This window comes from Anser cygnoides, chromosome 1 (genome assembly GCF_040182565.1).
Source record: "Anser cygnoides isolate HZ-2024a breed goose chromosome 1, Taihu_goose_T2T_genome, whole genome shotgun sequence".
Taxonomy (NCBI): Eukaryota; Metazoa; Chordata; class Aves; order Anseriformes; family Anatidae; genus Anser; species Anser cygnoides.
The window spans coordinates 41,467,907-41,485,551 of NC_089873.1; positions in this window are offsets into that span (position 1 = coordinate 41,467,907).

Here is a 17,645-nt window from a genome sequence, read left to right on the forward strand (position 1 = left end):
GAGCGGCTGCCGGGGAGGCCTTGGCTCCTTCCCCATCTCACTGCCACCCGACTGGTGACAGGCTTGTGTCACCTCACAGGGCATGGCCTCTGTCACCAGCCTGGGGTGCCAAAACCCAGCTGGGGCTCTTCTGTCACAGCACCCACACAGAGCAACCCCAGGGCAAGCACGCTGATCGGCAGGCAGCTGAACGCTCTGCTTCAGACACTCCCATCGTAAACAAAGGCTCTGTATTTTATGGCCGACCCTCCTCATTTTACAACTGTGAATGGCAATTTGTCTCTGGAGAAACATAAATTCGTGATGCCGAAGCCGTGGCTGTGGTGGGCAGGAGACACCTGGAACCGGGTACTTCTGCTCCTGCACTCGGCCCAGTTGGGTGGCCTTCCTGCCCGAGTCAGAGCCGGGCTCAGAAAAGGTAAATCCGAGTCCCAGCCCTGCCAAACGTTTCCCCTGATCTCTGCAGGACGGCATATGAACACCTGAGCTGCTGAATGGATTAAAAATATGACTTATGCTCTGTCTGGTCTGCTTAGACTGACCAGCCTCTTTGGGCCAAGAGCTGCTTCTGAAGAGAGGCTTGTACATCTGGCCCTGAATTTGGCTGAACTCTCCATCTGTAACCATATACAACAGCCCAGGGCATAAGTGGCTCACTCCTCCTGGGCTGCATTCACGTAAGAGGCTGCATAAAACACCTCTGCAGGGCGCAGGGTGCAGCAGCCCTTCTGCCAAACGGGGCTCGCAGGCTGGGTCAGGCACCGCAGGCAAGCAGCTGAGAGTAAAACAGATAGTACACTATTAGTGATATATATATCTAAAATTTACATTTAAAAATTATATTTAAAAATAATATATATGTATTATATGCTTTTATACAGCTGGAGATAAAATTGATTGGTGATGGCTGTAGAAAACAATGAGGAAACAGAGAGCTTGCCTCTTTTCCTGCCCCCATTTCATGCCCGTATGCATTGCCAGCACTCAGAAACACATCCCTGTGGAGATGTAGCTCACTCCTATCTATTCACCGCCAGCACCTGATGCCGAGGTGCTGGGACAGCTCATGGCAGCCAAAACTTGGTCCTGCTATCGCAAGCTGCAGCATGCATCGTTGCAGCCTACCCCAGGCACAGGGGAAATGGTGACACCGGCACCTGGCAGTAGGTGACAGCTCTGCTGGGTTTTAATGTGTGGCCTGCAAATGCAGCTGCTGCAGCAGCTGCTGCATCGCCCTTACTCAGGCTGTATTTTCTGAACGTCACATCAGAGAACTTTGCTGCTGTTTTGTCAGGTCGCTGATCCTCTGTGTAACATTTCTGCTTAGTGCTTGCTCGTTATGTTGGGTGAAACGCGCTGCAAAACAGGCATTTGTTCTTCTAGGCATTAGTGTGATCTGAACACGATCTAGCCCATTTATATATGTATTTTAAGAAAATATCCACAACCTTCTGCAAAGCTGATAAGAAGAGACTTCTGGAAGTCATCGAGCTCTGTGAAAAAAAAATCTTAAATTATGCCGTTTGGGGAATTTCACTGGAAAGATGACACAGACTGATGCACTTCATTCAGGTGTCCTTGAAAATACTTTTTTTTTTGCATCACTTTCATGTCAGGAAAGTGCTGAGAGCGCTGCTGGAAAAATTCTAATATTCAACCTGCTCTGCCTGAAAACAGAAGCTTTCCAGCAAGCGTACAAGAGCACAGCAAAAGCCTTGATTTTTATTTCAATATTTGCATGCAAATCCTCATCAGAAAACACTTAGGGATGTGCTCGGACACACTAGCAAGCTCTGTACGGGCTGTGGCCAGCCAGCAATTGGGATAACATTTACCAGTGCAAAAAGGCTCTGACCGAATATTTTTGTCCCTCTTCCAAAGAAGCAGCAGCCCCTCTGCGAGCCAGCCAAAACTGAGGGCCAAGGCTGGAAACCTTCCCTGCGTGTCCTCGTGCAGGGTCTCACTGCTGCAGCCCCCTCCCGACACGCTGTTCTGCCCGCCTGTGGGGCTCCCATCCCTGCCATCTCCGAGCCTCACCCGAGCAGGAGAAATGCAACTCGCTCCTTTGTCTAGAAAGTGATTTTAATTAACAGCAATTTACTTAATAGTTCTCATTTGAACAGGGAGAAGGATTAGCATCACGCACTGAGAACACACACGAGTGACAAATGCGTTTCTGCTACAAGACAACATCTGGCTGCGTTTCAGTTCCAGTGGGTACGGGAGGATCAGTCTCTAGTAAGTATGGTCCTGACCCAAAGCTACCTGAAGCAGGGAAACGTCTATTCACTCGACTGAGGTATTAATAATTACCCTGACAAATGCCTAGCCCCACTGAACTCTCCATCACCTCAGCCGATTTCCCAGCAGGGTTTGGGTGACGAAGACGCCATGTGTCCCACTGAGGGGCATCTTCGTGCCGATGTCCCCAAAGCCACGCTGCCCCACGGAGGCTGCCCGTGAGCCAAAATGAGGGCGTTTTAGCCACGGTGCTTGCAGGAGGAGGGCTGGAGGAGCTCCGAGGTGAGGGAATTGCCTCCTCGGAGGTTTTGTGGCTGCAGTCACAGAGGGGGAACGAGAAGCAAGAGCCGCACGCTGCAGGACACAGCCCCGTGTCCGCATGTGCAGAGCGAGGTGCCGTGAGTTTTATAGCACCGTGCCCCACCCCGGTGCAGTGCTCTGGGTTTGCAGAGGCTTCCTGCTTAAATTCACATCTTGCTGCCTGATGGCAGCTCGCGAGCATCAGCCGCGCATCTTCAAGCAGCAACAGCATCTGCCGGACAGCGGGCGAGTGCCGGTCAGTGAGAACAGAACGGACTTGAACGAGGACGCCCCAGTTGTTCGGGCTTAACACTGCTTATTTCAGAGCAGGAACAGAGCCGTTATCAGGAACAAAAATAAATGCCAGTTGTTGTTCAAAGCCTTCAAAACAAAAGCAGGAGCAGGGCACAGCGAGTGCCCTTCTCTTTCCACTGCCACCTCTCCCATGAAGCAGGGGAAGACAGAGGCACGTGCACCCTCCGGACACATTTATTTTAGGAGCCAAACTCTGGGCTGAGCTTCAGAGGGGTAAAACAAGAACAAGCACGGGTGGCTGACCTCTCTGAGAGCATGACAAGCGGTGTCTGCTGCCCCTTGTTGCAGGGGTGCTGTGTGTGCTCAGGTGGACCCGAAGCTACTCCAGCCCCATGAGGCGGCTGCGAGCCCCCTGGAGATGCTGGCTCCAGGTCGGGGTGCTGCCTGCTGCGGGAGAAGGATGGGCTTGAAGGACACAGGAGCTGCCGGGGGGAGGGCTTGCTCAGTGCCCACCATGGGACAATCTCCAGGGCTGGCTTCGTTGCCCCCTCGCTTGCCCTGCTTTTGAGGAGCGAGGCAGAGTTCAGACCTGTGGCTACCCACTGACCATCAGGGTGGGCTTGTCTGATCCCCAGAAGGGTCGTGCTCAATCAGAGCACACCACGTAACCGTCTGCGACCTCAAAAAATAAGCCAGCTGGTGCAGAAGACCCACGGTCCTCCTGAAAGCCCAAAAGACGAAGCAAGCCTGGTGTGTCATTCCCCTTTTCAAGCTCACATCTGGGCAGCTGAGCCCCTGCAAGGCGCCGACAGCCTGGGCAGCTGCTTTCAGCTGCTCTGGTCGGGGCTGAAAGGAAAATGAAGTCCCCTGTGCTCGTATCAGCAGGAACATAAGGAGAGAGCTTGAGGTGACTGCAGAACAGTCAGGCAACAGAAATGACACAAGTAATTCTTTAGAGATAAAGGGGGGAAAGAAACAAAGAAAACTTTGCAAAGGCAAACAGCACTGGTAGAGCACCTGGGCAAAGCAGAGCAGAAGGCATCTGGGGCTCAGGATGGGCAGACGGCGGCTGCTGCTTGGCTCTGACTTTTCCAGGCAGTCTCTGAACCCAGAGGAATTCAGCAGAGGCTGGTCTTGGGTGCATGGCGAGCCCACGTTTCTGGCTGCAGAAAGCACAGGCTGACGGCACAAGGGGCAGGGGTGGCGGGGTGGCTGTGAGGGGCTGCAAGGTGAGCCGCCCCTTTGCAGTTCTCCTCCTGGGGTTCAAAGGATGGGATTTGTTCAGACCCAGCTGGGTTTCCACAGGAGAAAACCCCGAGCCCTGCTGCTCCAGGGCTGTGATATACAGGAGGCACAGTTCCTATGGTTGCATTGCAACCTGAACCAAGGAAACTAACTCGCTGGCAGGAAGACTGTGGCTGAGTGGTTTCACCACATCTTAGCACCATGGGGTAGCAGCAGAAGAGGATTTTGGAGGAGTCAGGTCCTGAGGACCTGTGGCTGGAGCTGCTTCCCCAGCGGGGCTGTTTCCATGGGGTTTCGGAGCAGCTGACCCTTCTGGCTCTGCCCTCCTAAAGCTTTGTTCCGCATTCAGTTTCACAGGATGAAAAACATCATTACAGCGGCTGAGCTCCCAGAGCATAACATCTGCTTGTCATCCGAGGCCAAGAGAGATAAGGAGAAGAGAGAGAAACAGAAAGCCAGGGGTGCACAAGGCAGGGAAAAAAATAAAACAGAATTAAGCCAGTGCAGCACGCCCCTTTCCCAGCTGCCCTGTTGCCAGCCCGGTGCTCACGCAGGAGTCAGCTAGGCAATGCGAAGCCTGGGTCCCGAGCAGCATCTCTCTGGATCTGCCCAGCCTGGCGTGGCTTTCCTGCCAGCAGTGATGTCCCCGGAGAGCAAACCAGAGCTGGGTGTTCTCCTCTTACCTGCTGTAAGAGGTCCTGCGTCCTCTGTCTCCGTAACTGGTAAATGCCGCCTGCACGTGGGTGAGGCACCTGGAGAAACACCCGCTTTTCAGGGAGATTTTTGGTTGCAAGCCACACACAGGTGCCACCTTGTGACTCCCACCTTTGTCCTACAGTCGACTCAGCTGGAAATAGATCGTTAGATTTACTTGTTTCACTCTATTTTCTCCGTTATTTGCTATTTATTCAATACAGGCAGCGTTGCTCATCCTACAACATTTCTTAATGACAAGGGAGAAAGAGCATGACAGAGATTCATTCACGCAGAGCAAAATTTATTTGGAAGTCTCTGTTTATTTACTGTGAAAAGAATTAAATTAAAACCAGAAGGGAAAGAATCGAAACTGAGAAAAAAATTCTCCAGAGACTTTCTCCTCCCTCGGAATAGGACGCCTGACTGTCCTTTCAATTTGCTGCTCTGCACTAAATGACTGCAGCAGATTTATGCCAGTGTAAGGGAGCTATTAATTAGCCCCCGAGATTTATTTTCCTCTGGAAGAATGCAGTGTCTGGCTTTGTTCCAAGAGGGACAGGCCTCCTCTCCGGTAACCAGAGGCTGATTACCAAGACGTGAGATCGGATGCTCCAAGAGGGCCTGTCTGAGGGGGCAGGCTGGGGAAAACGCAGTCCTTTTGAATCAGAGCTTTGCGGAAGGCGTAGTTGTCACAGAAATCCAGTCGAGTCGCAGGCAGGGAGGACAGGCACCGTGTTGGCTCAGCTCTCGTACCACAGGCTGACAAACAAACGTTAGGTGTTGCTCTGAGGCTCCTCGCAGTGCCCGCTGGCTCGGTGTTGCAGCCACCGCGTGCTCCTGCCGCTCAGCTGCTGGGTCCTGGTTTGTGGTGTCAGCCAGCGCGTTCCCCGGGGCTGACGTGGCAGCAGGACCAGGTGGGGACAGCCCAGGGAAGGGCGGACACAGCTTCACCCCAGCTCGCAGCGGTGACCCGCGGGGCCTCTCCTGCACGTCGCAAGAAGTCATTCTCCCAGTGCACTCAGTGCTGGCGCGGCCTCGCCCTGGATGCTGTGCGCTGTCTGGGCTCCACAGCACAAAAAGGGTGCTGAGGTGGTGAGGATGACAGGGCTGGTGTTGGGGCTGGCAGGCGTGTCCCGTGAGGGCAGGCTGAGGCCCTTGGGCTGCCTGGGCTGGAGACAAGGAGGCTGAGAGGCGACCTCCTGGCTCTCGGCAGCTTCCCGAGGAGGGCGAGCGGGGAGGGAGGTGCCGGCCTCTGCTCCCCGGGACACCTGGGGACGGCCCAGAGCTGCGCCAGGGGGGCTGCAGGCTGGGCACGAGGAAAATCTCTTTCAGGCATACATTCACCCAGGATAAGGCCAGCATAAAGTCAGTGGAGGTGATTAGAAAAAAAATAATAAAAAGAATTAATAAAAGATAAGCCCCTCTTTACACATGGCGAGAAAGTGGCTCTATGGACATCTTTAATTAAAATTTGGGAAGGAGAATAAGTGGCTGGAAAATACCTGTTCAAGACAGCTAGAAGTAGAGAAAAAGCCTAGAATACATGAGTAATTGTGATTAAAAAAAGTTTAATTACTCTCCAGAAGCCATCTGCTATGTGCTGGGTGACAGAGCCGTAGCAGAGAGGTACAGACGTCTGTGGTTTTCCAGGGCCAATGCAGACTCCAGTGCGAGAGCTGGATGCAGGACATTGGAGCTTCCCTCCGTAAATTAAAAGGCTCCAGCACATGGCAAGCCTATAGAAAACTCCTGTGCATCTGCAGCTCTTCCATCGGCACTGCTCCTGGATCCGAATGTAGGTTGCACCCCTGGTGTGACGCTATTCCCCCGCACCTCCCCGGCCGCCCTGGTGTCCCCGTGAGGTGACGGAGCAGGAGCAGCACGCAGGAGCGGGGACAACCTGCACCTGGGAGAGCCTCTTGTGCAGATGTGCTGCCAGCTTCCCTTTCTGCCTCCACTCCCTCTCTGGAGCCACTGCGGGACTGCTGGCAGATTCCAGGGAGAGAAACAGGGAGATTTTTCCCAATAGCTTTGGGAAAAAAAAAAAAAAAAAAAAAAGGCTTTTGGCTTTTCCAAAGTTCAGGCTGCTGTGCTTGATACACACAGAGCAAAACCACACTAGGAAAGAGGGTGCCTTTTTAATTTGCATTAGCATCACAGGATCTGACAGATTAAAATGCTACAATAAACAAGGCAAATATATTTTAATACATTTGTGGTTTGGATCACTAACAGCTATTAAGAATGCACCTCTTTTTGTGATGGAGAAAAGGCCGGAGCGAGAAATGTTTCCAGCAAGATGCTGCTCTATGCGATTCAGCAGAGTGAAGGCGAGCCTGGTTTATGCCCTGCTGCTCAGTAACAACTCGCTTGCAGGCCCGACTCGCTCTGAGCATGGCAGCAGTGCAAGCTGCTTACCCAACTGCTGCAAAATCCCATGCCTGCGGATCCTACCTGAGGCAAAGCAGAGGCTCAAAGCCATGGTTGCAAACCTACTCCAGAAATGAACGGGGTTATTCCTACAGGAGAGCAGAAAGCAGCAAACAAACACCTCCTACCCACAGCTACTGGCGGTGCAGCTGGACCAAGTTCGCCTTTCCCAGAGCAGCAGAAAAAGGCTGGGTTGAAGAAATGTACGGGGGCAGGTTTAAATATCGGGTTGTGCTCTAAGAGACTGGCTGGGGAGAACAAAAAGAGGCTGCAATTAGGGAAAGGGCCAGTTTCTGCCTTCCAACTGGAGGATATAATATGCAATATTTTAAGACCGTGAGTAGGAGTCCTTTTGTAGGATAATTCACAGGACCGCTCATTACCTCCGCTGGAAAGCACAGCAATTCTTAGTCAAACTACCGAGTTACTTTAGGACAGTGCAGTGAAAAAAATAAATAACAAAACCCAACAAAGAGCCAGGTTTGCAGTATGCATCTCAAGAACTGGACACATGCCAGTCATTTAAAGGTTATTCGATCCAGCAGCTTACTCGATAATTTCAGGAGATTTGAAGCTTGCCGTTCCTCCGCTGGCGCTGAGGAGACGCTGTGCAGGAGGTGAGGCACGAAGATGGCTGCAGCACCTGGCTGCATGGCACGGACCCACGGCCCTCGCCCAGTGCCATCTCCTTCACCTCAGCCGCCCTCTCACTCCCCCTCCTCAAAGGGAAAGGGGAAGAAAATACAACGCAAAGGCCTCAAGGGTTGAGATAAGGATGGGGAGATCACTCAGCAAGTATTGTGACTGGCAAAACAGACTCAGAGTAGGGAGACAGTAAAATTTATTGCCTATTACTAACAAGTTAGACAAGTGACAAACAAAGGAAAGAAACCAAAAACGCCTTCCCCCCATCCACACTCTTCCACCTCCTTCCCCCAAGCAGCGCAGGAGAATGGCGGTATGGCTGTCGTCAGTCTGTGGCGCTTCATCTCCGCCGCTCCTTCTCAGTCACTCTCTGCCCCTGCTCCCCGTGGGGTCCCTCCCACGGGATGCCGTCCTTCCCAAACTGGGCCTGCGGGGGCTGCCCACAGGCAGCAGCTCTTCAACAACTGCTCCCACACGGCTCCGTACCACGGGGTCCATCCCCCAGGAGCAAACTGCTCCAGCACGGGTCCCCCACGGGCGGCAGCTCCCCCCAGACCCCTGCTCCTGCGTGGGCTCCTCTCCACGGGCTGCAGCTCCGGCCCGGGGCCTGCTCCTGCGGGGGCTCTCCATGGGCCGCAGCCTCCTCCAGGCCACATCCACCTGCTCCACCGGGGACTCCTCCACGGGCTGCAGCGTGGAGATCTGCTCCGTGTGGGACCCATGGGCTGCAGGGGGACAGCCTGCTCCACCAGGGGCCTCTCCACAGGCCGCAGGGGAACTGCTGCTGCGTGCCTGGAGCACCTCCTGCCCTCCTGCTGCACTCACCTGGGGGGCTGCAGGGCTGCTTCTCACTATTCTCACTCTCCCAGCTGCTGTAGTGCAGCTGGGTTTTTTTTCTTTCTTTTTTTTTCTTTTTTTTTTTTTTTTCCCTGTCTTAAATCTGCTCTTGCAGAGGCACAAACAACATTGGCTCGGCTCTGGCCAGCGGCGGGCCCCTTATCTAACATGGGGCAGCTTCTGGATTCTTCTCACAGAAGCCATCCCTATGGCCCCCAGCTACCAAAACCTTGCCATGTAACCCACTACACCCGTCCCCTCCAGGGTCACCAAGCTCAAAACATTGGGGCAGCCCTTCCAGGGGACCCCGTGCCCAGCACCGAGGTCTGCTTTAAAAGGAAGCCGTGTGGAAATGACCGGCCGCTGGTAACTGCTGGAGCTGTTAGTGACACCCTACTGCCTCTCCAAAAGGGACTTACCACACCAACAGTCATACACAAACTCTGGCTGCGGGGAGGACTTTCTGCAAGAGCTCTTTCAGCAGATGACAGCTTTATCACGTACCACAAATTCATTTGCAGCTACCACTTTTTGTACTTTGGGGCTTTTATTCCTTACTTTTCTGCCTTTTAAAAATCAGTTTTCAGCTTAATTCTTAGCTATTATTCAATATTTTCATCGGTGTTAACTAAACCCAGGGAGCATTTGTGGTTTTAGCCTGGATTAAGCCTTTATTCCTCATTGTTCTAAATGCATGAAAGTCAACCGCGTTGTTTTGTTTGATGCTCTCCATGCCACAGTGAATTCTGTGCAGCTACGACTGTAAATGGGCCACATCACTCATGAATTACTAATCCCCGTCACTCACATTTTCTGGGGAATATATACTATATTTAGTCCTTAGGCTTGGAAAAACAAAGCTGGAGAAGTTTGAGCCTCTTTCTCTCATTAGGAGTCCTTAGAATGCTCCCTAAAAACTGGCAAGATAATTTCACCACCACAGATAAGTGCAATTCATTAACCATGGTGGAAATTAGACCCTTGAATTGAGAGGCTAATTAAGATAATTAGATATAAAGCCTGAAAGGAAACTACACAGACATTTCTTAAAATCTCATTTATACTTATGTAAATCTGGACCAACTCCACCGTCATTTTTTGGATTTATACCCGGGTAATTGAAATCACTACTGAGCTCTTTAAAGCTCTCAATATCAGCAAAAGGCACTGAAGTAAAACAATTAGTAGATAGGTTACGTTTTTCACTGTTACTTCTAGCTGAACTTAATATCACAATGCTGCTATTTCCAAAGGTAATTTGCCATTCTGGTGGGTTATTTATTAAAAAAAAAAAAGTGATGAATTTAGCAGGCCATCATCAATTTAAAGAGCTGCCAACTTTTACAGCATTAGTAAATGAAGAGAGCTGAGAGGTTTCAGCTTCGACTGCTGCCTCTTCCAAGACGGTCATTACTTTTAATGAGCGGCCTGTACTGTGCTTCGTTGTACCACCAACTGCACCGAGATCATCGCTTGCAACAAGCGAAAACACTGAGTAAAAGCTCTGCACAAACCACATAGAAAAGTGGACAAGTTCAGCTGGGGGGAGGACAATTTAACTATACAGAGATACGAAATTGAGCAGCGTGCCTCTTTTATGCAGTTGGCTGCTGTGCAGTCCCCGGGACCATGAGCCTCTCCTGGCTTGTGTTTAGCAGGGAGCACTGGGCAGATTTCTGACGGCGTGACCTGCTCTCCCCTCATCCCGTCAGTGATATTTAGCTGCAGACAGAGCTCTGCTGGTCTGTCTTAAATGGAGCTGATGTGAGCTGAAAGGCAGCCTGCCTAGCCAGCAGCGAAACACTGAGCCCTGCAGTCTGCCTCTCCCTTACACCCCAAATCCAGATGACTGCGTAATTGTCGTGAGGAATATGGAGAGCTCGTGGCATGAGGGCACACACCCCCATGCCTAAAACCTGGGATATAAAAGCAGGGATTCAAAAAACAGAAAATCTAACCTCTGTCCATTAAAAAAAAAATCTACAACAACAAAACACTGACAACAAAACCCCCACCCAAACAATAACAAAACCCATGCTATTCCATGCTTTGGAGCTGGTTTTCCTGTTAAACCAACAGCCTGCAGGAGACCAGATGCTTCACTGAGAGCTCCTGGCAATCAGGTTACAAAAAATGTTAACAGCAAGGCAGGACAGGGACAGGAATAAAGGCAGCAGACCACAGCAGAAGGCCAGCCCTTTTACCTGTTGGTTTACACCCCCACATGCGTGCCTGCAAAGTCTCTTGGGACTCCTGGTTCCCCCGCCATCACTTGGTGACATGTCAAGCAGACAAGCAGTGTAGGGAGTTGCACCACCTCCACTTGGTAACACTGAACACTGTGATGCAGTGTCTGGGACAGTAAGGAGGGAACAAGAAAAGGGAGAAGAAGGGAAAGAGAGGGAAAAAAAAAAAAAAAAAAAAAAGGAAGAGGCTTCCCTTCATCTGGGCTAAAAAAGAGGTAGAGGGGAGCCAGCTTTCTTTTGTGTAAATGCACCTGCACGGCTTTTGTATAGGGCACTCAAGAGCATCCAGGGCACTTGAAGCAGATGTGGCATCTGAGGTCAACATCTACTTTTGTTACTGATATAAAGTGTTGTGTTTCTTTTTTTTTAAATTATTTAATTTCTTTAAATTTTCTTCTTCAGAAGCCTTTCCAGAGCTGCTCGCAGCAACTGAAGAGGGGCCGCCAACCCCAGGGTGGGGGCTGTGCCCCCGGCAGTGCCGGTGGCTGGCCTCTGAACGCCTGCCAGTTCTGGCTCCTGCGGCTTTGGCAGCTCAGTGGGAACGGGCGTCATCGCCCTGCAGACAGCAGATATCCCCGGCTGGCTCCACAGGCGTGCTGCTCTCACTGAAACCAGAGACGAACGCAAACAGCCCCCCTCGGCCCAATCCCCACCTCCCCTTCCCGTTGCACATCACTTACAGCCGGAGTTAAATGTGTTGAGTCAATGTAAGCATCTTGTCAGCTTTGTGAGTTTAGGGTCAGCCCTTCCCAAGTGTCCTTTGCCTCATGCACCCAAACCCTTCACACCTCCGTGCCAGGGGAAACTGCGCTCTGCAGAGTATCTTGCATGTTGGACATAAATAAAGAAAACATAAAACCTGAAAGAGGTCTCCTCTCTTTCTCTCCAATTATGCAGGGGAGTTTAGACTCCAGGATTGCATACCCTGTATCCTTTCCATTTGTGTCCTGGCATTTGATTTTTATTTATTAGGACAGACCACTGCACGTGACCTCTTTCAGCATGCAGTGAAGCTAGGCAGCTTTCCAGCTATGCGCAACCCAGGGCATGAGACCACTCTGCCCTCCTGAGCCTCCAGGACAAAGCCAAAAAAACCCTTCCCCGCCTTCCCAATTCCACCAATGCTCTAGCATTTAATGTCACCTGGTGACACACTGGCATGGCTGTGGTTCTCCAGTAGATCTCCTTTGCAGCAGCAGTTGGATTTTAACCAAAAGCTGTCATTTGTTTTATGAGCAACAATATGCATCAACCATTTTTTTTAAACAGAAAATTGGGGTTTCGGTTGCTGATGGCACATGATTCAGTTCTCTCTGACTTTCCCATATAACCTTCAGGATATTAGTCAGCTTTTTAATACAGTCATGGCTCTCTGTTCTTTTACTTGCTGCTAGGATGCTCCGTCAAGGTAGCTGTGGAAATTAAAGTTCAGAACACGTTAAACTCAGAACATGATGGCAACCTGGCTACACCTAACATGTCCACTGCTGTGAATAAACACAGAACACCCTACACATTCAGGAGGGCTATAGAAATGGCAGCCTGTGAATTATGGATTAGACAGCTGTCCTCCAACCAACCTAAATCATCTTTGATACCAGAAAAACTCAATCCCCAGAACAAAACAAAGGGTTGGTTTTGGCCCAGTGGGACAAAATCTGAACAAAATCGCTTCTTCCTCTTCTGTACGTTAGGGCTTATGCATTGAAATCAAAGAACTGTGGATTAGGATCCCAATAAGTATCTGGTATTATTTTGAACCAGAGGTTTGGGATGGGCCTGTTGTTAGTAAAAACACAGTGTCCAGTCTTTTCTAATCTCCAGTATCTGTGGGGAAAGAAGCAAAATTCCCTAGATAAATAAGTAACATGTACATATTGGACACATTTTAATGGAAGCTGTCTTCCAAAACGTAGACCGTTTCACGAGGACCATTAAGGTTTAGCAGTGAAAGCAGAATCCCAACACTTTTACCTGTGCTGGTGATTAACAGGAGCACATGTCGGGATTACGCGACACACACAGCCCACTAAATGGTCCCCATCTCTGTGTGTTTAATTCTCAGCACCCTCCCGTGTTACGTGGCCGGTCGGCTCACAAACCAGACACAATTCCTGACACAAATTCAGATACGATTCCTGACAAAACCCCTGCACCAGCACCCAGGTGTGGAGGCTAAACGGAGAGCTCGGAGCCGTGGCAGCACCTGGGGCCCGCTGCGTGCAGCCTGCCCGTGCCCCGCGGTGTGCAGAGAGGTGCTGGCGGCACGGGGACCGCTGTGCCATGCCCTGCAGCCTGCTGCTAGCCCTGGGCCCCACACCCGGCCCACGCCCCTCTCTGTGCCTCCTGGCAGCCATCAGGCCCCGTGCAGGCCCTGTGCCTCCCGACGCCGAGGGCAAGGCTGGATTTAGGAAGAACTTCTTTACTGAAAGGGTTGTTAGGCATTGGAATGGGCTGCCCAGGGAAGTGGTTGAGTCACCATCCCTGGAGGTCTTTAAGAGACGTTCAGATGTAGCCCTGAGTGATATGGTTTAGTGGAGGACTTGTTAATGTTAGGTCAGAGGTTGGACTTGGTGATCTTGGAGGTCTCTTCCAACCTAGACGATTCTGTGACTGGGATTCTGTGAAACGGGGCTCCAGCCTCACTCTGTTTCTATTTCCTCACCACGGCGAATGCCGAATGCAGCAGATGGGCGCATTCCTCCCCACGGCTTGTTTGTGCCAGATACTCTGCTCACAGTTTGTTCCCGGCTGCTTGCAGTTCAAGCCTTGTTTAGTGGCTCAGGGAAACGGAGGAACAAATGCACGGCTGCAGCAAGGGAGAGGGCCCGGCTTGTTGAAAGCATTGCATTTGAAACATTTCACCGTACTGCATGCAGAAATCCTTTGTTTGTGAGGGTGTTTTTTTTTTCCTTTATTAGAAGGGAAAGGAACATAAGAAATTGTATCTGCTTCCTTACTAACATCTCAGTTTTCCTACGCTTGTCAGAGGTAAAAATCAGAACAAAATATCTATCTGAGATCCCGGTAAAAAGTTTTCCACAGCATATGAAGATAATTGAGAGGCTGAGTGGAGGTCCAAATACATTTCTTTTATATTTTTAACACTCTGTGACTGCGTATGCAACCATCCTTGGATTCTCAGAGATTTAAAGCATGGCCTGAAACCTTTATGAATACGAAGCCCACTACTATCTCGTGATGAAAAATTAATCACAGAGGCATTAAGCGACTCACCCTAGGCTTTGCAGTAAATTAGTGGCAGCTATGATAAAACCTCAGGGTCTTAATATCTGTCTCCCGATCAGCCAATGTCTCTTATCCCATGATATTTGACAACCCTTCCTGCAGAACACCAACTGTTGGTTAGTCATTTCACTAGAAATGTAGGTTGCTGTACCGCCATTGCACTAACTATATCAATGGCAAACTACTTACATGATGACACTGAACTACTATAAAGACACTGGAAATTTTTGGTAAATAAAAACCAAATAGAAACCAATAAATAAAAACCAGCTATGATCAAGTCTAAGCTATTAATTACAGTGAAAAGTTTGAAAAGTTATCAGGACTTGCCTTCTTTAAATTGAATATTCATACCTACTATTCTCTATTGAATCATTCAATGACTCTTGTACTAAAATAATTTCTGAACAGGGTAATTAAAATATATGCGAACAGGTAAGTAATAAGTCAAGAGCCATTCTGACATCTAAGGTTTTAACAAAACATGACAACGCTCAACCTTGAGGAAAAAAATATGTATAAATAATGGCCAGTGTCACGTGGCGCTTCAAAACAGTAGAAGGCAGGCAAATCAGAGAGGGAAAACATGACTTGTCGCATTATGGAAGCTAAAGAAAGGTGCACACACACACACACATCTTCCTACAGATGTGGGTGTTTTTATGAGTGGAACAAATTTATTCGAAGCTGAAAACTAGAGCGTTTAGAGAGCTCACGATGACAAGTGCAGTAACATTAGGAGCTGTAGAGGCAGCATTTCAAAGCAGGAGCATTTATTCTAACTTTTGATGTTAACACCCACTCATTCTGACAACAGCAACCCAGAGGGCATAATGATGAGAAATTTATTTCTCTGCTTTTCGATATAGATTCAGACATTGTTATATACCTGAACAGTACCAAAATGTAAAGGTAAAATTGTTGAAAAGCTTTACAGTTTATGAGATACTAAACACAGCCCGCAGATTCTGCTGATCTGGGACCCAACTCTAACCTCAGGCACACATTGTTATAAAACTCTAGAAGACAAAATTCATTGTTTTTTCCCAATGGTTTGCAGTAATAGATTTCCAAGATATTCAGAGGTGTTTGTCACATTTTTATTTTAATTTGATCTTTGCAGCTAGATTGTTACAGCCAGAGTCAGGCAATTCCTGAATCAATACACAGTTTTAAAAGTCAGATATTAGTCATATTCATAAAAACTTACAGACACCATAGAATGAAAGGTTAGAACTGAAATATGTTTCATATAAAGCAAGATAATTTATGAGCTTGTTTATGCATTTTAATATTTTTTTGTACTGTGAAAAACAATTAGAAGTATTAATTAGGAAAAATGTGTAAATCTATATAACATATAATACAATATAACAATATATAATTAAAAATTGTACTGATGTTCTATCCATAGGTTCGGTATCTTTGGTTTAAAATCACTTGAATACATTTGGATTAGGGGTTTGGGTATGAAGATGCAGAGGTAGAACTCTGATGTTTTCAGCAGGGATAAACCACTAGACCTCTTTTTGTAGGTATGAGCGCCAGCTATTAAATAAATAGGACAGTATCAATAAGAGAGATTGGTATATGAATTGCTGGAAACCTGTGATTTCAGAATAATTTTTCCTCTTGAAATGTTTCAGTCACATGAGAAGTCAGAATGACAAGAAAACAGATTTTTTTCCATACAATTCAATAAAGAGACTAAAAGCCCTGAGCTCTTCTTATATTTCACAATGTAAAATAAACTTAAATGTCCTAGACAGGCTTTCTACACTTAACACAAGTAAATTTAGATTAATTATCTAAGGCCTAGTAAGTGGCAGATTTATCAGATGATTTATGAGTTCAATAAGAGTTTGTGCAATTATTTTCAAAGCAATAAATCCAGTAGCTTCTAGGCTCCACGTCTTCCCATTTACCACATGCCCGTAATGTAAGCTTGCCCAGCACTTCCCAGACACAAGCAGTCACACGAGCTCAGGCCAGGAACCCCTTGCCACTGAGGCCAGGGAGTAAACCCAAGTTTTACTGACGACTTCAGTGTGTATCTTGCAAATACCTGAGGATCAAAAACCATTCCAGAGGCTCAGAGCAGTGAGGACAAGCTGTTCTATCTCAACAAATCAAATCCACGCCCAGCCATTTCTGCATCCACCCCTAGACTCTTTGAGCTTCACTAATAGAAATCTGAATCGTTATCTCAGGGTGTTGCAAGTTTATGGCCCAGACTGCTTTGGTAGACGCAGATGGGCTCTCTCCGGGGCTCCTCCCAATGCTTTCCGAAGTAGCTACTTGCATACTTCAGCACAGGAGAAAATTAGTTTCAGGACTTTATTATTACTATTTTTTTCCCCCAATTTGGCATCTACCTCTTGCCACTCTTCCAAGCAAACAGAAGAATATGATGTCTTCCCCTTCTTACTGCATCCCCAGGGAAGGCAGTATAGGAGCTGTGGCTGCTTCTTCCCATTTATGTGTACCGCTCTATACTCTTCCTTCTATATGACAATCCTTTTCTATGCTATATTCATCATTCAATTTACATCTTCCCTTCTCCCTTCCTTTCAAACTGGGTCTTATTATCTCCTGTCTTCTCTTATTCTGGTCCCTCCCTCTCTCCACCCACACACCCATGCAATTACCCCTAAATTATAACGTCCCACGATCTCTACAGTCAAGCAGAGAGTAGAAGCAATGACCCAGTGATACAGGAGAAGAAATTTTCCCTCTTCCTGCCTGTTTACTGATCAGCTCCTTCTCATTGATCCAAGCCATCTATCTTCTACCACACTTAGGATTGCAGCCAGGATGGCGAACTTTTGAAATGGAGTATGTCACTGAGACACAGTGATGCTGATAGCGCTTGCTAATAACCATCACGGCTTAGAAAGTGCCTCTATGAATAATGTTGCAAGGTGCTAGAAATGACTCAGATTACAGCGAATGTACTACACATCCTGATTTCCAGTGCTTGCTGCGTTTCAAGCACTGGTTGTTTGGAGGTTCCACAAAATCCCTCCACTTACCCACACCTCAGAGCTTGTGAGCTTTGCTGAGTTGGCCATATCCAAAACAGCGCGGTAAGCTGCGCTGTCTCACATATAACTTTGGCACAGTAGGCCATTTCTTATATATGATTGAGCAGCTTTTGTATTTTTCAGTCCATACATGTCACCAAAATGGATCACATTTTGGAGACAGCCCAGCAGCACCTGGTATCAGACCCAGGACAGGAAGCAGGAGATTTGGCTTCAGATTTTTTTTGCTCCCTGGCTCACATCTCTTTCCAGCTCTCTCAACAAAGAAGAAACTGGAGAACTGCCCTCCCAGCAGTGAAGCAAGGGGACTGCAGAGAAGCTCAAATAAAAGATCAGACAAAACTAAGGTGAAACAAAGTGGTTTTTTTTCCTAATTTCTTTTTCTGAAACAATTGAACTGCTTGGCTGAAATTCTCCAGGTATGTCAGCAGGAAGCATTCACTCCTTGCACAGTGTG